Raw genomic sequence first — 22,993 nt, forward strand, 5'->3', positions numbered from 1 at the left:
GCACAGATTCCATTTTATGCAGTGGATCAAAGTGGGGTGAATCAGATATCCAGGTGTTGGACCCAAACCTCATTTGCTTGAAGGACATCTGACCTCTGAAAGGAAGGTGGAATAAAATATTTAATAAATGTTAAGAATTGTTTTAATGTTTTAAATTTTTGCTATTTTGCTTTTAATGCTCAGTTGTTGAAGGCTAAGAACAGAGTTTTGGGTGAACATGGTAAAGGATCAGGCTTGGGCATCATGGAGCAGTGGTTAGTGCTGCTTCTTCAATTCAGCCTTGGCCTCGAGTGCTGTCTCTGTGGTGTCTGCATGTCCTCCTGACCATTTGGGTTCACCCCCAAGTATGCTGAGACATCACAAGGACATGCTGGGCTGTAGGTTCCTGCAAATTTCCCTACGGTAGATAGGTGTGAGTAGGGATGGGTTGTTGGGCATATGTGAGAAAAGATTACTAGGAATTTGAGAAAGGGATTGATGGGTCTGAGCTACTATAGACCCAATGGGCTGAATGGCATTGTGAGAAATATAGAATGATATTTCTTAAATGGCAAAGCAGGGCTTGATTTAGTTCTGCTGCTCTTGACTTTAAGGCTCTCCCCCTTTTTTGTTTATTTATTTACTTATTAGAAGTAAGTACAATACAGTGGTACCTTTTTTCAGGTGCCAAATATATGTTGGCATGTTACATTCTATGTACAGCTTCATTTTTTAAATTTTTTTAATGTGAAAGAGAAAAAGAGAGTAAGCAATAGAGAGTAGAAAAAACATGTGATGTGTAGTGTGTGAGAAAAAAAACCGAAAAGAGAGAGAGAGAGAGAGTGAGGGAGAGAATTAAAAAAAGAAGAAAGAGAGAGAGAAGAAGATAAGTATTTATATTTTACTTCGGAGTCACATGAGTGACTACGTGAAGACCCCGCCAGCACACGTGTGCGACCTTGTATCTTACGCAGTGTAACAGCGACGAGCGGGGGTGGAGCGCTCCCGCGGGAAAAATTCAAACGGACCTACACAGGTAAGGAAAAACTGATGTTGTATCTTCCCCTTGCTGTGCTTTATGTTACAGCACGTTGGACAAGGGGAAAAAAACGGACCTGGACCGCAGGCTGCCGTGGGGAACCAGGCAGTTCCCGGCAGCCGACAGCCACGAGCTACCAGCGGCTCCAGGACCGCAGGCTGCCGTGGGGAACAAGGCAGTTCCCGGCAGCCGACAACTCTAAACGTCCGGCGACTCCAGGACCACAGGCTGCCGCAGGCAGCCGGGTAAGTCCCGGCAGGCAACGCCACTAACGTCCAGTGGCCCCAGGACCACAGGCTGCAGGGAACCAGATAGGTCCCGGCAGGCGACACCACGGACGCCCAATGGTTCCAGGACCGCAGGCTGCGGGGAACCAGGAAGGTTCCTGCAGCCCACAGCCATGGGCAAACAGCGGTTCCAGGACTGCAGGCTGCTGGGAACTAGGGAAATTCCAGCAGCCCACATGGGCAACCAGCGGCTCCAGGACCGCAGGCTGCGGGGAACTAGGAAGGTTCCGGCAGCCGACAGCCAGGTACGACCAGTGCAGGCTGAGCCCAGCACCGTGAGCTGTATACCTGGAAACAACACAGCGGGCTGCAGGCAGGCAGGAGTCGGTACGGCCGATAGACTTGGGGAGTCCGGCCAGAAGGACGCACTGCCTAAGGGCAATGAAAGTGACCATTGGCGTGGTTACTAAGGTTCACTTACCGACTCCAAGCTGAATCCAGCGCCATGAGTCGTACAACACAAAGCAGCGCAGCAGGCTTGAGGCAAAGCCCAGCAGGATTCAGCCCGGCTGATCAAACTCATCTGAGTCCGGCCAAAGGGGCGCACTGCCCCAGTGCAGCAGAGGTCCGCCCGTGACTTGCTCCGGGAGATGGAGCAAGCTCACTATGGGAGTCTTCGCACTCCCACAACAGCACCTTATCGAGGGCTGTAAAATAATGCATCTCCCTCGATAGAGGAATGGGTTGTGGACCAGGGCTGGGCTTGACTGGAAGAAGGGGACGTTGCTGAAGAAAACGACAGTGTGCAGGGGGTGCAGAATCCTAAGCAGCTACTGGGCGTGATCACCAAAATTACGGATCAACGAAAAATACCATTACAGACCAGGCCTGCGACCAGCATCGACTACCTGTACTTCCATCTTCTGCAGGAACAGGCAACAAAATTACGCAGACGTATAAGCTTTACTTTGTTTTAAAAATGCCTGCAGCAAACAATGCGATCTGGGGGTACAGTGGGACTGGCACAAAAACCCAGGAGGTCAAACTACAGAAGATTTCAAAACTTCTGACAGCGGGCATATCATTGGTTGCTCGCCCAGACGATGGTACAGAGAAAAGCTTGACGAAGAGATTAAAGCCATCGGGCTCATAACAGCGTCATCAGCAACGATAGCACCCCTATGCATCCACCAGCAGGTATCAACACCAGGACGCTGGGGCCACGCAGCACCACGAGGTCCTTTTAGGCCAAGGTCCAGAGCGACCCTCGTTAAAAACGTGCCAACCCCGCACTCCGGTGCCTCTTCCGCAGATGAGGCAGAAATTGAAGAAAGGGACATACCACCGGCAACCAGGTAAGTAGGTGGATCTGGTTCCTTCCAGAACACAAAGGTGTACGACCTGTACTAACAGGGGGAATATTACGCTTGTTTTGGGAGACATGAGGGATCATTGTCGATACCTAAAATTTAACTGAATGGGGCAACTATGGCAGGGCATAGTGTTGCCTAATGGGCTAACATCAGCCCCAAGACTTTTCACCAAGATATTAAAACAGGCCTTGGCAATATTAGAAACAAAAACATTTTGTCGTGGCATATCTTGATGATATATCATTTGTGGGCAAAAAAACCCTGGATCCAAACATAGGGCGTAACTCTGGGGTCATCTCCATCCAGATAAATCTAAGAAGACGGCATCCACAACTGGACTTTCTGGGATTTACAATTAACGTTATCCATATTTCTGTAACATTGCCAAAGAGTAAAGCAGACTTGGATAAACCTACAAAATAATTAATTACTAAAAACACTGGTGTTGGGTGCGTTTTATGGGCTAGAAGCCTACTGCTAACAATGCACCATCTGCATGTCCACCTACAAATTGATAATATCACAGTGGTGGCATATATTAATCATATAGGAGAAAAGATTGATACCACGTGTCAATCTGGCCAATATATTTGGCTATGGTGTGTTAACATACATATTTGGCTATCAGCAAACTTACCTACCAGGTAAGCTCTATACTGAGCCACACACCAGGTCATGAAAATTTAATGACAGCATCGAATGGATGTTGGACCACAAAAAAGTTGCTGATATTACCAAAAGAGGGACAGCAGATATCGATCCATTTGCATATAGACCCAATCACCAGTTACCTACATATGCCGCTTGTGAACCACACTTGGGGCAGCAGCAATGAACGTTACGCACTTAATGCGGAATAATTGTTTACAATGTTTTTCCCTCCTGCCTCATCAGTCGGATCCTAAGCAAAAACACATATGGACTCGACATCAAGTGTCTTGAAAGTACCTGATTGGCCAACACAGCATGGATCCCTGTGGTCTCGGACATAGTCTCTGAACCATAGTCCACCATGCTAGATCCGGGCTGGCGGACATGAGCATGATCACGGCAGCCTATCAAGAACCATCAAGGACTGGTGTAGTGTATAATACAGCTACAACCACCAACGTCCTGGGAATTCCTATCCAGCCTTCATGTAGATGAAGGACTGAGCTACAGTACTATAATTATGCAGGAGTGCCCTGTCAGCTTGCTGGTGGAAGGCGCCACACCAACTCTCCATGGGATCTCACCCTCTAGTTGTCAAATTTATGAGGATTATTTTCAACACCAACCCTCCTAGAGGGAAGTACTCCCAGATCTGGGACGTCAGTGTTGTACTAACATTGCTAGGGGCACCAGCAATTTCCCTGTCCCTGGGGGGGGGGGGGACTGACATTTAAAAACGTATGCTGATAGTACTGGGATATATGATGGCATCTCCAGAAAAGATAACTTTGCATATTAGAGCTTGTTAAACAAAGACCAGGAACATCAGGTCAAAATTTGGAATTCCAGATATACCCAACTGACACCCCACAATGTGTAATAACACACCTTCTATTATACCTTAAAACGACTAAAACTTAAGCGGAAGTAAATGAGCACTATGGGCAGCCATAAACAGCCTAATGGCCGGGTATCAGCACTAACCATCGCTAGATGGTTCAGACAGGCTTGGGAGCTGCTGGGGTGGATACTGACATCTTAAGTTTCTATCCACAAGGGCAACAGCAACACCAGCAGCTAGAGACAAGGAAGTGCCTATGGACCATATCCTGGCTACAGCAGGATGGTCAAGAGAAAGACCTTCCAATTCTTTATAATAAGATAATAACCAAACCTGCGGTATTGCAGAATCAAGTTTGAATTCTTCAATATATTTAGCCTGAGGGAGGATTATTTTGTTAAAATAAATTGTTATTGCCTAAATTGGATGCATGTCTGAATACAATAACATACTTCCTCCCTTGAATGACCGGCAGTGAGTGAAGCATGGACTGTTCCACGGCTAGAAATCACAGAGCTTTAAAATCTTCACGTAGTCACTCGCGTGACTCCGAAGTAAAATAGTAAGATTAAATGAGAACTTACCAGTTTGAAGTTTGATCTTTATTTTATGAGGAGTTACGATGAGGGATTACGTGCCCTCCGCTCCCTCCCTCAATTATAAAGGTCAACTGGTATCTTAGTTCTCCTTGTCTTTACTATGTTTACTTCAATTACTATTTTCTGTGATTCCACACCGCTGCTTTGAAGAATGTTGCGCACGCGTGCTGGTGGGGTCTTCACGTAATCCCTCATCGTAACTCCTCATAAAATAAAGATCAAACTTCAAACGGGTAAGTTCTCGTTTAATCTTACTATTCTTGACCATCTTTCACCCAGACCTGAAACAGTTGGTTTTTACGATTTTGTTGCACCATATGCTTCCAAGAAGTCAATAAATGGAGACCAACATTAAGAATTGGTCTGGTTTATCTGTTAGGAGGAATCGCATTTCTTCAAGATGTGCTGTGTCCAACATATTTATAATCCACATTATAAGGCTATCCCGTTTTTAACCACTTATTTTACACATAGGTACGGCTGGTCCTTCAAACACCAGAAAGAATATCCACACACGTCATGCTTCAGCCTCCAACAATGTTATCACTGGCATAAAGCGGCCGGGCAGTGCAATGGAGCAGAAGAGGCAATGCCCATCTCCAAAGAGACCCAAGGCCGTGGGTATGTTTTAAACCAAACCAATACAAAATTATTTAATAACTACATTGCTTTGTGGTATGGTTGTTGGTTGTAAAAAATGTTTGGTAATGGTTAATATTTGAGCTATTGTATCACATACTAAGTGGATGTGTTGCTGTTGCATGCTGGGATCTAGTCAATGGGGCAAATGTCTATAACAATCATATTGTCTGATTTGAGTATGGTATTGATTTAGACTTTAGAGATACAGCATGGAAACAAGCCCTTTGGCCCACTGAGTCCATGCCAAACTGCGATCCCTGCACATTAACACTATCCTGCACACACTAGGGACAATTAAAGGGCCTGTACCACTTTCACGACCTAATTCACAACCTTTTTTTACACGTGAACATTTTTCATCATGCTAGAAAAAACGACTCGACCTACTTGTTGCCACAAGTACCTACGACTAGCATCATGGCCTGCTATGACCTACCTACGACCATGCTGTGAGTACGAGTCAAGGGCAAACTTTTTTGAAATAATGCATTACTCGTCTGAAAAAGCCACTTTGGTTGTGCACAAGCAGAGGTTTTGAGGCATGCTTTTCTTTTACATGCTTGCTGTCAAATTCTATAGCCTAATGAAAGATTGTCTTCCTTCAGTTAAATGACTTGTTGGGTAAAGAAAATATTGTTGTTAATCATAGCCATAGTTTTACAGCATGGAAATAAGGCCTTCAGTCCAACTTGCCCACACCAACCAACATCTACACTAGTCCCACCCACCTGCGCTTGGCCCATATCCCCCCCCCCCCCCCCCCCCCCCCCCCCCCCCCCCCCCCCCCCCCCCAAAGCCTATCCTATCCATGTACCTGTCTAAATGTTTCTTAAATTACCTCCTCTGGCAGCGCATTGCATGCACCCACCACTCAATAGACAATAGGTGCAGGAGTAGGCCATTCAGCCCTTCAAGCCAGTACCGCCATTCAATGTGATCATGGCTGATCATCTACAACCCTGTTCATGCCTTCTCCCTATATCCCCTGACTCCGTTATCTTCAAGAGCTCTATCTAGCTCGCTCTTGAAAGTATCCAGAGAACCGGCCTCCAGAGAATTCCCCAGACCCACAACTCTGTGTGAAAGTGTTTCCTCATCTCTGTTCTAAATTGCTTAAACTGTGGCCCCTGGTTCTGGACCCCCAACATAGGAAACATGTTTCCTGCGTCTAGCGTGTCCAAACCCTTAATAATCTTAAGTTTCAATAAGATCCGTTCTCATCGTTCTAAATTCTGCTCCATTCTCTCAGCGTATGACAGTCCTGCCATCTAGGGAATTAACCTACGCTGCACTCCCTCAATAGCAAGAATGTCTTTCCACAAATTTGGAGACCAAAACTGCACACAATACTCCAGGTGTGGTCTCACTAGGGCCCTGTACAAATGCAGAAGGACTTCTTTGCTCCTATACTCAACTCCTCTTGTTATGAAAGCCAACATGCCATTTGCTTTGGTTACACAGAAAAGCTGGAGAAACTCAGCGGGTGCAGCAGCATCTATGGAGCGAAGGAAGATATGCCTACCTTGAAGAAGTTCTCCTCACAAGATATGCCTACCTTGAAGAAGTTCTCCTCACAAGATATGCCATTTGCTTTCTTCACTGCCTGCTGTACCTGCATGCTTACTTTCAGTGACTGATGAACATGGACCCCCCAGATCCTGTTGCACTTCCCCTTTTCTCAACTTGACACCATTTAGATAATAATCTGCCTTCCTGTTTTTGCTACTAAAGTGGATACTCTGACATCACTGATGTCAGGCTAACTGGTCTATAATACCCTGTTTTCTCTCCTGCCGTTCTTAAAAAGTTGGATAACATTACCTACCCTCCAACCCACAGGAACTGATCCTGAATCTATAGACCATTTGAAAATGATCACCAATGCGTCCACGATTTCTAGAGCCACTTCCTTAAGTACCCTGGGTTGTAGACCATCAGGCCCTAAGGATTTATCAGCATTCAGTCCCATCAGAAAACCAATTTCTTGCCTAATGTGGATTTCCTTCAGTTCCTCCATCACCCCAGATCCTCTAGCCACTACTATATCAGGAAGATTGTTTGTGTCCTCCTTAGTGAAGACTGATCCAAAGTACCTGTTCAATGCATCTGCTATTTTAATGCTCCACTGAAAGTTGTTGCTGTTCTTTGGGAGGGGCTGCTGGTGCCTGCTGAACCTCATCAATGGGTTACACGTTTATGCTGATCAAACTGGTGATGAGAAAATGTGAAGCAAAACATTTTGCCCCTATCACAGTTGCGAAGATTTCGGAAAGAGAGCAGTCATACTTTGTGGCATTAATTCGTAGGATGTGGAAAGAGAATTGTCCAACTTGAAAGAAAGCTTCAGCTGTTTTGAGCAGGGCTCTTTTTTCCATTCCAGCACAACTTCACAGGAAAATCAAAGAACTCGAGGAGAAGGTCGCTGTTAGAGCTAGAAAATGCTTCACTTCGTCAGAGAGTGTCCCAACATTGGCCTTGAAGATTCCAATGTTTAACACTATATCTGATGCCAACACAGCACTGCTTAAGTGATGATGTCCACAACTGTTTCCATATTAATGCACTGCTAGTATTACATTTTGCCTAAGATTTAAATTGTTGCATGTATCGCCCACATCACATTGTTGCTTAGCATCTCAAAACGTTATATCGGTATTTGTTAAGCAACTTCATTCATGCATATCTTGCCTGGAGAACCTCAGGAACTATTTCAGTCATGAAACATTAGTCTTAAGTGGCAGGAAGCAAGACACTTCCAACATATTAAAATAATCTTTTGGATGGTTAATAGTGGTGTGCATTAATATCCTACTTGTTTTGAATTAACTTTACCCATAATACGCACCTGTGAATGATTCTCGGAATTATCAGCTAACTACTACTTTAGTTTTCAACCATAACCTGGTTCTCCAAACCTGCAGTGTTGGTTAACGTAATATATTCACATGGAAAGCCTTAATGTGCTATTTGTCTGCCTATTGTCTGTGGTAGTTGTGTATGTGAATGTCCAACTAAGGACTCGCTGCAGTCAGATTAATGTTACAACCTGCAAATGCCTCGATTTAACTTGTTTCCTGTGTCTGGTTTTTCAATGTTTACATTATTTATGCACAATGGGTTTAAAAAACTTATAAACAAATAAAAATATATGAATCACTAATCAACTCGTTCGTGAAGGTAACTTGCTTCATTTTTTGGGCATGATTTGACAGTTCATCACTTTCGTAACAGATGGCAGGTGAGTGAGTGAGTTGAGCTTTGGCATTTTCATTGACTGAAAAGTAAAGAAACTGGGTCATTGGCTCATCGAGTCTACGCTGTCCATTGATCACCCGTTAATACTAATTCTCTTATCAAAGTCAAAAGTCAAAGACAATTTTATTCGTCACATGCACCCAAAGGTGCAGTGAAATGAATTTGCCAGCAGTGATACACGTTAAAAAGAACACACAATACACCATAAGATTTAATGCAAACATCCATCACAGCATTCTTGACTGTGGTGGAAGGCAACAAAGTTCAGCCAATCCTCCTCCCTTGTTCACCTGTGGTTGGAGCAATGAACTCTCTGTAGTCGCCACTACGTACGGCCCGATGTACAGGCCCTCTAGTCGGCATGATCAAAATTCTGACGTAGGGACGGCCGAACACACTCCGCGGCTTGGAGTGCCCGAGTCAGCATATTTTTACCGGAGACCTCGGCTTTATGATGTTATAGGCCGGCGGTCGGTGCTCTACTCCGGCGATCCCCGGCAAGGGATCCCATGATGGTAAGTTCATGCCACGCCCGCGGCTAGAAGCTCCACAGACCACAGCCCCATGATGCCAGTCATCAGGTCAGTGATCAGAGCACTCCTCACTGGTGACCCCCGGCAAAGGTTCATCCGCTCCACAATGGAAAAGTCCACGCTGCACCTGCTGCCGATGCTTCGGGCCCGACTCCAGGAAAGGCCGCTCCAATCCATGCTGTTAGGCTGCGAGGGCGGCGACATGGAAAAAGTCGCCTCTCCATCGAGGAGGCAACCGAAAGCGGTTCCCCCCTTTTTTCCACCACTCCCAACAAGACACACCAAGAGACACTAAAACAAACATTTGGCCACTAAAAAAATCAAAGTTGAAATAACAGACGACTCTAGCCAAAGATCCTATTTTCCCACCAACCTACTTTCACATCTACTCCCTGCAAAGGGGCAGTACGGTGGCACAGCGGTACAGTTGCTATCTTACAATGCCAGAGAACAGGGTTCGACTACGGGTACTTTCTATGGACTTTGTACTTTCCGTGACTGCGTGGATATTCTCCGAGATCTTCAGTTTCCTCCCATACCCCAGAGAAGTGCAGGTTTGTAGGTTAATTGGTATTGTAAAATTGTAAGTTTTCCCTAGTGTGTGAAGGGTAGTTGTGTAGGATAGTGTTAATGTGCGGGGATCACTGGTCAGTGCGGACGTTGGGCCGAAGAGCCTGTTTCTGTGCTGTATCTAAACTAAACTAAGGGCAATTTGGAGGCCAATTAATCTACAAACCTGCACGATGTGAGATGAAACCAGAGCACCGTTGGAAACCCACATTTTTACAGGGAGAACATGCAAACTCCATATAGACAACATCCAAGGCTGGAATTGAAGTGTCTCTGGCACTGGTGCAGCAGCACTACCAGCTGCACCACCTGTTCTCCATTGGATTTTTTAATAATTGTAGTACAAATTAGTAACCTCTTGTAATCAGATCATTGCCTCAAATTTGCAGACCATTTTGTAATTAGTACTATTCTCTTGCCTACAATTCCCAGTTTATAACCATATAACAATTACAGCACGGAAACAGGCCATCTCGGCCCCTACAAGTCCGTGCCGAACAATTATTTTCCCTTAGTCCCACCTGCCTGCACTCATACCATAACCCTCCATTCCCTTCTCATCTATATGCCTATCCAATTTATTTTTAAATGATACCAACGAACCTGCCTCCAACACTTCCACTGGAAGCTCATTCCACACCGCTACCACTCTGTGCGGTTGTGTTACTACGTTTGTATTATTTTTAAAAAGGTTTTTACAAAATATGTCTGAAGAAGGGTCTCGACCCGAAACGTTGCCCATTTCCTTTACTCCATAGATGCTGCCTCACCCGCTGAGTATCTCCAGCATTTTTGTTTACTTACAAAATATAAATGGAGGTTTTTGAGAGCTTGAATTGAATTCCTGCCACATCTCAACGTGTATAAACCTGTATTAAGAAGAAAAAATGGCCAAAATATGGAGCCTAGCATAGCAGAAGCAGGCCTTCCAGTGGCAACAGCAAATCCTGGCTACAACAGAGTGTTCGTGTTTGGGAACAAGTAGGTACAGTTATGAAACTTCTTGCATGAGCAATTTTTAAACGTATTCATCGGAGCAAAGGAAAGCAAATGTTAAATAGGTTTTGAGTGTTTATTTTGGCTTTGGTGTCAAGCCCTATGGATGGTACCTCTCCTTTAGTGACACTAAGCTAAATAATTGGACAGGCTTGATGCAGGAAGATTATTCCCGATGTTGGGGAAGTCCAGAACAAGGGGCCACAGTTTAAGGACAAGGGGGAAGTCTTTTAGGACCGAGATGAGAACATTCTTTTTTACACAGAGAGTGGTGAATCTGAGGAATTCTCTGCCACAGAAGGTAGTTGAGGCCAGTTCATTGGCTATATTTAAGAGGGAATTAGAAGTGGCCCTTGTGGCTAAAGGAATCGGGGGGTATGGAGAGAAGACAGGTACAGGATACTGAGTTGGATGATCAGCCATGATCATATTGAATGGCGGTGCAGGCTCGAAGGGCCGAATGGCCTACTCCTGAACCTATTTTCTATGTTTCTATGGTTCTAAAAGGGCCAGGTAAAACAAATATAACTGGAAAATAACTGCAGTTTTTATGGAGGAGAAAAGGTGGTGGTTATTAAAGAGTGAATTTTATTAAAGTTATATTTTTTAAAAAGAATGAACATCTTAAGATAGACAGGAGAGTGATGTAAAAAATAGCACTAAGTTAGGACTATTATAAAAAGAGTGCATCATGAAGTCTATCGTAGCATGAAAAACCCATAACAGCATTAAAAAGTGGGTCCAATGGGTCATTTTATTGTCACGTGTACCAAAGGTACAGTGAGATTTTTATATTGGCAGTGAAGGGGTGGTTTGATAGCTAGAGAGTTGGATAAATAAATGGGGTTACCAGCGGGGTAGTAGATATAGAAAAATGATTAATCGCAGGATGAGGGAAGAAGATTAGACTTTATAACCTTCCATCACAGTGAGGAATGTGGGAGATCCACTGTGGTGGAAGTTTATGTTAACTTTTATGTAGTTGTGAGTCTTGTTGCTTTTTTTAAAGAAAGTATGGCTGTATGGTAATACGAATATCACTGGACCTTAATTGATGCACATGACAATAAAAGACCTTTGAATTCTTTGAAATCCTTGAAAGAAAACGTTGACACTACAAGAATTATCTCAGGGATGATTAGGTTAACATATGATGAGTGTTTGACGCCACAGGGCCTGGACTTGCTGTAGTTTAGAAGGAAGAGGGGGAAACTAACTACAACTTAGCAAATAGTGAAAGGACTGGATGGAGTGGGTGTGAAGTGGATCTGGTATTTTGTGGCTCACATGCATGATCAATGGTGTTTTATCATTAATGTTTTATTATTATTAATGTTTAGTGTTTTCTGAGTCATCATAACTGTCACGATGTCATGTTGTTACTTGTGGGCAGAGCACCAAAGCAAATTCCTTGTATGTGAATACTTGGCCAATAAACTTACTTACTTCCAGTAGTGGGAGAGTCTGGGACACACTCAGAATAAAAGGACGTATCTTTATAACAGAGATGAGGAGAGATTTCTTTACTCAGAGGGTGGCAAATCTGTGGAATTCTTTGCCGCAGCAAGCTGTGGAGGCCAAGTCAATGGATATTTTTGTGGCAGAGATAGACTCTTGATTATTCAAGGTTCAGATGTCAGAGGTTATGGGGAGAAGGCAGGAGAATGGGGTTGAGAGGGAAAGGTAGATAAGCCATGATTAAATGGTGGAGTAAATGTGATGGGCTGAATGGACTAATTCTGCTCCTAAAGCTTATGAACTTCTAACCTTATGGACTCTCAGGAGCTACCAAAGCACTTTATGCTAATTGAGTACAGGCGACCATGCATTATTTGGAAGGGTTGCATTCCCAGAAAATGGCCCGATTCACGATTTTTCATATTGCAAAGTTGCATTATCTGCGCATGCGACAGGAAATGTGAGTTGAACAAAAATTTATTTTGTGTTTATACTTTTTTTCACATAAATTCCATGAGGTCCAATTTTATTCCATATCTTATATTTCTGTGAATTCTGTAAGGCCACATTTACATGATCTGAGTGGCCATATCACATGGTTGCCTGTATTGATGAATTTATTAATATGTTTTAAGAAAGGTGATGAAAGTAGGGCATCAACCTTAAATGTTAATTTTGTTTCTCACTCAGCAGATGTTGTCAGACCTACTGAGTCTTTCCAGCCTTCCCTGTTTTTATTTCAGATTTCCAGCATTGCAGTTGTGGTTTTTAGAAATATGAGAGGTTGCCTGGAGACAAAATTACTTTTTCAGTGAGGGGAAAATGTGGCTGAATCAAATAACATCCTTTGACTTGCCACACAGGGCTGTCCATGCAATAAAGCAAATGCCTGATGTGGGACATAGTTCTGGGAGCTGGGAGTGAGAAATTCATTCTTTAAATATGCAGTATGGTAGCATATCTGTATTGAATCACACTTCCAAAACTCAATGTCCATGCACTTGCAATATTGTGCACTTGACACTTGTGACAACGGCTATATTTGCTTTCTTCATGTCTAATTAAGTAATTTACTTTGAATGTTAGCACACTGTTACCAATCCGTGGCTTTTAAAGATAGAAAGACTCACATTTTCATGGCCGAATCACATCCCTTTCAGGGTATTTTCAAGGTGGAGAGTGACAGACACTTGATGGGTAGGGCTATCAAGAGTTATGGGGAGAAGGGAGGAGAATGGTGTTGAGAGGGAAGAATAGATCAGCCATGATTGAATGGTGCAGTTGACTCGATGGGCTGAATGGTCTAATCCTGCTCCTTGAACTTATGATTAATGTTTCTGAGCATCAGAGGCTCCTGAGGAAAAGACAGTGCTGGAGTAACTCAGTGGTCACTGGCATCCCTGGAAAGTATGGATAGGTGGTGTTTCGGGTCTGGACCCTTTTTCGGACTGATTGCAGGTTTGGGAGGAAAGACCGGCCTCACCATTTACCAGCACATGCTGAGGCCGGTCCTGCAGAAAGTCTTTTATCCACAGGATAAGTGATGGGTCGACTTGTAGATCCAGAAGGCGGTTGCAGAGGGTGACCATGTTAACTGTGTTAAAAGCTGAAGAAAAGTCCATAAATAAAATCCGTGTGTGGGGGTGTGGGGAGTCCAGCTGTATGCTAACTGTGTCCAGGAGAGTCAAACAGGCATCCTCCACCCCACGCCTTGCCTTATAGGCAAACTGGAGTGGGTCAAGCCTGTCCACCACCATAGCAGTGAGGTGATCACTTACCACCCTCTCCATACACTTGGAAAGAATGGATGTGAGTGCCACCAGTCTGTAGTCCTTCATCTCCCTGGCATTAGATTTCTTCGGCACCGGTATGAGTGGACTCCTTCCACATCCGTGGGACACAGCTGGAGTCAAGGAGATGCTGGAATAGCTGAGTGATAACATCACCCAGCTGAACTGAGCATTCCCTCAGCACCTTGCCCCTGAGCCTGTCTGGGCCAGAAGCTTTGTGAGGGTTGATGCGGCCCAGTATAGATGTAACCTTCATTTTATCCACTGTGATTGATGAACTGCTGGTGAGGGTCCAGTCATTCTGGGGGTGTGTCCTGTCAAACCTGCTGTAATAGATGTTGAGTTGCTCAGCAAAGGTGGCAGGGTCAGAGCATTGGATCAGGGCCGGATTCTGGGCTCTGTCCACCATGGTGTTAAGTCCCTGCCATGCCTCCCTTGCATTGCCAGTGGTGAATTTTTCCTCCACTTTGTTTTTATAGTGGAGTTTGGCCAGCCTGGTCTTCCTTCTCAGCTCACTATTATACTGTTTTACTCTGTGTTTGTCTCCCTGTAGGAATGCCACTTTTTTGTTGTTAAGACACTGCTTCAGGTCCTTGGTAACCCAAGGCTTGATATTAGGGTACAGCTTGACCTGTTTTGTTGGTATAACATCATCCACACAGAATGACAAATAGGAGGAGATAGAGTCTGTCAGCAGATTTAGGTCTCCCTCACAACTTTGGAAAAATATTTCCCAGTCAGTGATCTCCATGCAGCCCCTTAATGCATCGACAGAGTCATCGTTCCAGACTTGAATGGTTTTTGTTTGTATATCTTCTGTTTTTAGTTTTTGTCTGTATTTTGGAAGCAGCAGAATGACATTGTGGTCGGAACGACCGAGTGGTGGGTGGGGCTTTGAGACATAGGCTCCTGGTATGTTACCGAAACACAGATCCAGCGTTCTGTCAAGTCTGGTAGGTGTGGTGACATACTGCTCCAAGGTTGGAAGCAGTGTGGTGACATCGCATCTGTTAAAATCCCCGAGCAGGAAGACAGGCTGATCGCTGCTCTGATTGACAGCGATAAAGATCAAAGATCAAAATAAAGATCAAAATAAAGATTAAACTTCAAACTGGTAAGTTCTTGTTTAATCTTACTATTTTACTTCGGAGTCACATGAGTGACTACGTGAAGATTTTAAAGCTCTGTGATTTCATGTCGTGGAAACGAGTCCATGCGTCATACATTGCATCAGTAGGCCAGTGATGAGTGAACATTAAGAATGCATTCAGACATTACATAAATATAGACATGTTGATGCTATTAATGAATAATAGTGGCAATAGTAACCTCCCTCAACCTGGAGGAAGTATGAACCATACCTAACATAGAATTGGCAAATACCCCTGATCTGGCAACAGGTTTATTCTGAATATTTGGACAGATCAATAGTTTGACCATCCTGCAACCGCTAGGATGTGGTCCATCCCTGCTGCTGAGGTATAGCGGTCCTGGTGGAGTGAGACTCAATGTACACTCCTGTATATGCCAGTCCCATATAACCATCTGGAGAAGGTTCGTAGTGATTCGTTCTAACAAGGTTTTATGTAACTAATAATATTGCTGTCGGTCTATAAGGCTCTTAGGAATCTTGACACACTGGTGTAAATGCGTGATCACATGCAACCCAAGGTCCATAGGATATGCAACTCTGGTTTGGTCTTGTGTCCCTGTCTAATCTGCTTGATTAATCATAAACAAAACATGTTATTATAGCTCGCAGATATGATCATCCTATCTAGTGTTGCAATGACTGGACCCATAGTGCTGTACTCAGTGCCATGGCGTAATCACTAGTATGTGAGTATGACCACGGGCAGGGATGTTGCTGATGCCCATCGGTGAAGTGACGTAGTACAATGTTAACAACCCATATCTCTGCGTCCCTAAGCCTGGGAGGTTTTAAGCTGACGATACCTTCATTCTCTGGATATCAGAGGGTGAGACCGGATAGAATGGTTTATATACTCATCAGCCAAATGATTAGGAGGTACTTATGGCACAGTAATGGAATAGTAACTTAATGTTATAATCCCATAAAACTGAATTTTAATGTGTCAGTCATCCGTGCCAAGTTAAACGTAAGGAAGCATAAACAATGCTTCCCATCTCCTATGCAGATTGCTGCTATCCCTCCAATCTGTTGTGAGCACTCTTAAGGCTTATGGTTTGACAACCCGAGCCGCAGAAACGATCTCTCAGAGTCTGTAAGTCTATGATTGATATATCATGCAGAGGATGGTTTCAACATCACAATTGAACCAGCATCTTTATATCCGGAATTAACCATGTAAGGTTTTATGTTCATTCTTCACCTCAGCATGAGCCATAGGTGTATAACCCAGGCAGGCAGTATGAAAACCCGGAAGCGGGAATCTTGCTGAATTTTGCAAGACCCGTTTATTGAGGCCAAATGGAGGAAGACATAAAAGAACATTCCTTCCTAGTGTAGCGAGAATGCACCCTTCGCCACTGTATGCCTCGTTCACTGTTGATTGAAATTGGATGCAAGCAACTCAATAGTTAGTGTTCTATCAATCCACATTGTCATTAAATACTTTGTGATCACACATTCATTCTGTGTTGTCATTGATTTTGCATAATAATACCAGTTCTAAATGCGGTTTAGTAAAACTATCACCGGATACTTTGATTTGATTGTACCTTTGTGATTAACATATACCACCACCAAAGTGTATCACCTCGGACTTGTGCATGCCGTATATACATATCCACACACCCTTTAATGCACAGAATGCACCTGGTATCCATTGGCAGTTGATACCATGACTGAACACTTGATAACTCATGCTAATCCCATCGGCCTCCGTAACTAGAGATGGTATTAGTAAATTACCCATCTTTGGGCAATAGCATCTTTGGAAATGACTGAAGATTTACGGATAAGAGGTTTTAGTGGAGCAAAGCTGTCCATCATTGTGACTGATTGTTTCAGCTAAAAATAGCAGAGGTCTAATCTTTTGTCTCAGAGCTGATCCCAGACCAATAAATGGATGATTGTATCCCAACAATCGCAACAATCAATAGTTTCAGTTGGTATCAACTTAATTTAAATTTAACTGGACGGGTGAGAATCAATTCCTCAACAAATTCCGAACAAGTTAGGGCTTTATTCTTTGGAGCGCAGAAGGTTAAGGGGGGACTTGATAGAGGTTTTTTAAATGATGAGAGGGATAGACAGAGTTGACGTGGAAAAGCTTTTCCCACTGAGAGTAGGGAAGATTCAAACAAAGGGACATGACTTGAGAATGAAGGGACTGAAGTTTAGTGGTAACATGAGGGGGAACTTCTTTACTCAGAGAGTGGTAGCTGTGTGGAATGAGCTTCCAGTGAAGGTGGTGGAGGCAGGTTCGTTTTTATCATTTAAAAATAAATTGGATAGTTATATGGATGGGAAGGGAATGGAGGGTTATGGTCTGAGCGCAGGTATATGGGACTAGGGGAGATTATGTGTTCGGCACGGAATAGAAGGGTCGAGATGGCCTGTTTCTGTGCTGTAATTGTTATATGGTTATAATATAGCTATGTGGCTGATAAGGCTAATTTAGTAAAATACAGTATGTTCAATATCATCCAGATTGGCCATGCTACTTATTTGTTAGCTCTGTGAAGTCGAAGCACTGATAGTAGTGATTTGGTAAATAATCTGGTAACTGGATGATGGCATATGGCATATGGATGAGAAGGGAATGGAGGGTTATGGTACGAGTGCAGGCAGGTGGGACTAAGGGGAAAATAATTTGTTCGGCATGGACTTGTAGGGCCGAGATGGCCTGTTTCCGTGCTGTAATTGTTATATGGTTATATTATATGGAGTTAGCCCATTGTAATGCAGCTGAGTGAATTGTTGCCTCATCCAGTTAAATTTCAAATATCTTCAACCCTGTGAGCGGACATGATCAGATGGAAGTTATTCAGAAACGTCTATACTGCACATGCGGGTTGAGGCTATTGACAATGATCAGTCCACATCCCATTCTTGTGAGCCTTGTCTTGAAAGGCATTTCCAACCATACCTGTGTGCCGTATAAACTAATCTAGTGTTATCCCAAACCAGTGTAAATATTCAAACCAGTTTAATATTACCAACTTGTATCCATGACAGGAGACATCATCGATGAGGTTCCATACCTTTATCCGAATGGGAGGACTTATGCAACCCGACCCAGGGGTGCTGCCGTCGAAGATGTGAGATCTTGCGTGATGATGTGGCCTCTCTGAACCCGACGGCACTCGTCGAGCTCCTGCTGCTGGTAGTGTTGTTTCTGCACCCCCTGCACACTTGTGGTTTCATCAGCCAAACCCCTGTCTTCAGAGTCAGCCCAGAAGTGACTCCTAATCCTCCCCTCTGTCGAGGGAGATGCATTATGCAGCCCTCAATAAGGTGCTGCCATGGGCGTCCCAAGACCCCCTGGTGACTAGGCTCCATATACCGGAGCATGTCACATTGGAGCTTCTGCTCCATCAACCGCTTCATGCGGGATATGCGATCACAGTTGCTCCCGCCGGCGGTGAGTCCTCCGCAGTCAGTCTGGATGCGGTCCATTCCTGTAACATGTTCTCACAAAATAGCACAAAACGACCTTCGAGTAAGGAATTTACCTGCCTGTCCTTTTAAAACCTTCTGCTGCGGGGCAACGCTCCTCCCGAGCCTGGTCTCGTGGTCGTGGTTTGTTACAGCTGGGGTTCCTCTGTGGTCCTTGTAGAAACATTCCATTGCGGGTTATTTCTCCCCCAAGCTTTTTCTCCGCGGTCCCTTATAACAGGGCTTCTCAACGGTGTTCCCCAGTTGGGGCTTTCTTTCCTACCCCCCGATCTGGGTATCCCCGCAGTAACAGCAGCCAGGATATCCCCGCGGTCCCTATCAAAGTGATAGCCGCGATTTACAAAGGGGGGGGGGGGGGGGGGGGGGGGGGGGTATATGACGCCGCTGGTTTAACTGCCAGCGGCACAGTACTTACTGCCGTCTGCTCCTCGCATCCCACATCCCACAGTCTACGGAGCGGGTTCTCAGGTCGCTCTCCATATTCCACAGTCTCTGGAGCAGCTGTCCCGGTGTCGCCGGCACCAATATGAAGCCGCTGGCACCACCGCCAGCGGCTCGAAGGTGAATCCTCTAAGTAGAGGATCCTGCAAGAAGATTTTAAAACCTGAAAGTTTTTGTTTTTTTTAAACTTACCTCAGGTCTGTTGCTGGCAGGAGAATCACGTTCACCCTGCCAGTCATCACGCAATGCAATAGAAGATATGACACGCATGCGTACAGGACGGGGTCTTCACGTAGTCACTCACGTAATTCCGATGTAAAATAAGAATGGGCCTCCACAGGTCAGTACATGTGGGCAGTGACCCAGATCGAGCAACATTCAGCCAAACATTGCCCTGGTCCATCTACAATGGAGATAATGTTGAATTGCTTATAAATAGCAAATTTGGAATAACATTGTACTTGATCGTTTTTTGCCAAGTCAATGCCAGGATCAGATCCCATTCATATTGCTGAAGTGCTTGCATCTTCCTCCAGCATCGTTTCCAAGCACAGAACCCTTTTTCTGGAATACAAAACTTTGTGAAGAAGGATCCCCATGAGGAGGATAATGTGATATTTTGCACTCACACCGTTGTGGTGCGTGTGTCTCAAAAGGAAGCACGAAGTCTAGTGTTTTGAGAGGCACCTTTAATTATGTTCCTCCCGGTTGTAGGGAAAACCAAACAAGAGAAAGATGGCACCCAAACCCCTGCCTTTAAACCCTCTGGCTAAGGGCCGCCTCCGGACTGAACCACTCCCGTGCATAGGGTTCTGTTCGACAGGTATGATGCCCCTTGGGAGCCGCCACAGGACCCACCCCCCCCCCAGAGCCCGAGGCACAAAACGCACCGGCGGGCGCACGACCCGGCCGGCCCACGTGCAGAAGTCAGCAGATCGTGGGCTGGCGGAGGCATAGATGGCAGGAGAATCACGTTCACCCTGCCAGTCGTCACGCAATGCGATAGAAGATATGACACGCATGCGTACAGGGGCAGGTCGAGGGATAGGTTGAGGGGTAGATTGAGAGACCGGCGGGAGGACAGGTGGAGTGACAGGTGGAGGGAGCCGTGAAGGGGGGGCGCCATCCTGGCCGAGGTTGGGCAACCAGCACCAGCTGGTCAATGTCCAGGTGTGCCGGCTTCAACCGGTCAATGGACATTGCCTCCTGCCGGCCCCCCATGTCCAGGACAAAAGTCGACTGCCCGTGTTCCAACACCCGGAACGGGCCCTCGTACGGCCTCTGGAGTGGCGTCCGGTGGGCATCACGGTGTAGGAAGACGTATGGGCAGTCCCTGAGGGCTGATGGCACGTGCGGGCGAAATGTCCCATGGCGGGACGTCGGGGCGGGGGCGAGCCTGCCAATTCGCTCACGAAGGCGCTTTAGGGTGGATGAGGGCGTTCCCTGCTGCCCCGACACCGATGGCACGAACTCCCCGGGCACCGTGAGTGGCGAGCCATACACGAGCTCCGCCGATGATGAGGCCAAGTCCTCTTTAGGAGCAGTCCGCTGCCCAGCATGACCCATGGCAACTCGTCCATCCAGTCCGGGCCGGAGAGTCACGCATTCAGTGCTGCCTTTAGCTGCCGGTGGAACCTCTCCACCAGAACGTTAGCTTGCGGGTGGTAAGCCGTGGTGTGGTGTAGCCGCACCCCCAGCAAGCGAGCCATGGCTGACCACAGCTCGGACTGTGGCTCCCGGTATGAGGAGATGTGCACCGGCAGACCCGGCACTGCAACAGGCCAACCGCTGCCCAGGGCATAGCCACCCGATAGCTCGGGCTTACCTGGGGCGCCTGCCGAAGATGCCCTTTCTTCACCTCACTGGCATGGACACTGAAGATCCCTGGGTGCTGTCTACCTGTCCGGCCCAGGGATTCAAGTCCTCTTCCACCGGCCGGCAAAATGGCCACCGCGGCTGCCTGATACAGGCGGCCGTACGACCACAAACATGGCCGCCGCGGCCGGCCGGAAGAGAAACTCAAACTTACCGTCCACAGCGCCACCTTCCAGCTGGATGCCGTCACTGCAGCCTGACTACCAGCAACAGCGCCACCGTCAGGACGACTGCCATCACTGCAGCCTGACTACAGGCCACAGCGCCATCGTCTGGTTGGATGCCATCACTGCAACACTATTCTGCATTATGGACAATTTGAACTTTGGATGCTGATGGCACTGTAATTTTTCTTGTTGCTGTTCATTTTGTGTTAACTGTTTTTCCACGCCCGGTTCAGGAATTGTTTTGTTTATTTTATCTCCTGCGGCTTCTGCACGGGTCCCCTCACACCGCTCGATACCTCGGGATCGCCCATCCAGAGCGTCACTGCGCCCGTGGAGCCTCCGTCCTGACTGTCGCCCGGGGTGTCCCCGACCCACGTGCATGAGCCGCTCTCGACCGTTATTTTCCTTCCTTGTTGCTGACGTCTCCCAGCCGTTGCTGGGGGGACGTTTTCTCAGGACGCTCTCCCTTTGCTGGTCGAGGAGATACGGCTGTGTCTCTTCCAACCGGCGGCTTCTGCATCGGTCCTCTTGCATCCCTCGGTACCCCGGGATCGCCCACGCAGAGCGTCGACTGCGCCCGTGGAGCCTCCGTCCCAACACTCACCCGGGGTGTCCTCAACACACATGCAAGAGCCGCCCTCGACCATTCCACTCCTTCCTCCGGGTCTGGGGGGGGGGGGTGTGGGGATCCCGTGGCGTCAGCCTAAACAGGGCCACTCATGCTCGAACCTCGTCAGGGGATATGAGGGCGGGCACGTGACGTCATGGGCTAGAGGCAGTGTTGTGATACAAAAGCTCTCTCACCATGAGACCTAGCGAGTCAACTGGCAGCTCAGCACGAGGGAACAACCTCGCTCAGCTGCAACAACATTGTATTATAGTTAGCGCACCAACTACCACCGAATAAATGATTCTTTGAACCGGCTGAAATCTCATCTTTATTCGCCACGTATGGTGCCACTACACCATGGTGCTTCCCACAAGAAGGCAATTAGAAGGCCGGATGATCGTAACAGCATTTGAATGTGGGTTGGATAATGTTTCTGAAGATGCGGTGGTGGCAGTGGTGCATACATTGGAGGTACTGCATTAATGTTCAGTTTTATTTCATTACAAACATATTTAGGTTCTTGTTCACTTAACCCGAGTTGCATCCTGCTATACTGCAGCATCATCTGTCTCCCATGTACTAGCAGTAAAGCTGGGCAGCACAGTGGCGCAGCAGTAGAGTTGCTGCCTTACAGCGCCAGAGACCCAGGCTCGATCATGACCACAGGTGCTGTCCGTACAGAGTTTGTACCTTCTCCCCCTGACCATGTGGGTTTTCTCCGGCTGCCCCAGTTTCCTCCCACACTCCAAAGACGTCCATTTTTATAGGTTAACCTGAAAAAATAGTCTCTAGTGTGCAGGATAGTGTTCGTATATGGGGTGATTGTTGGTCAACGCTGACTCGGTGGGCAAAATGGCCTGTTTATCTCTAAACTAAATTGTATCTCTAAAGTAAACTAAATAAATCTACGGTACACAAAATTGCTGGAGAAACTCAGCGGGTGCAGCAGCATCTATGGAGCGAAGGAAATGGGCGACATTTCGTGCCAAAACCCTTCTTCAGATTGATGGGGGGCTGGGGGGAGAAGAAAGGAAAAAGGGAGGAGGAGGAGCCCGAGGGTGGGGGGATGGGAGGAGACAACTTGAGGGTTAAGGAAGGGGAGGAGACAGCAAGGGCTAGCAAAATTGGGAGAATTCAACGTTCATGCCATCCGGACGCAAGCAACCCAGACGGAATATGAGGTGCTGTTCCTCCAATTTCTGGTGTTGCTCACTTTGGCAATGGAGGAGACCCAGGACAGAGAGGTCGGATTGGGAATGGGAGGGGGAGTTGAAGTCCTGAGCCACCGGGAGTTCAGGTAGGTTATTGCAGACTGAGCGGAGGTGTTCGGCGAAACGATTG

At 46.2% G+C, this 22,993-nt stretch overlaps 1 protein-coding gene across 3 annotated transcripts in view; it reads left to right on the forward strand.

Annotated features, from left to right (window-relative positions):
* Positions 1-8,973, forward strand: part of LOC129702395 (uncharacterized) — a 31,238-nt gene extending 22,265 nt beyond the window's left edge. For 2 of the 3 annotated variants that reach the window (XR_008724377.1, XR_008724376.1), the window contains exons 3-4: positions 5,184-5,330; positions 6,813-8,973. The gene's annotated coding sequence lies outside the window, so the exon portion shown is untranslated. The remainder of the gene's footprint in view (positions 1-5,183; positions 5,331-6,812) is intronic. The other variant, XR_008724378.1, reaches the window with a different exon arrangement.
* Positions 8,974-22,993: the final 14,020 nt, after the last annotated feature.

This window comes from Leucoraja erinacea, chromosome 12 (genome assembly GCF_028641065.1).
Source record: "Leucoraja erinacea ecotype New England chromosome 12, Leri_hhj_1, whole genome shotgun sequence".
Classification (NCBI taxonomy): domain Eukaryota; kingdom Metazoa; phylum Chordata; class Chondrichthyes; order Rajiformes; family Rajidae; genus Leucoraja; species Leucoraja erinaceus.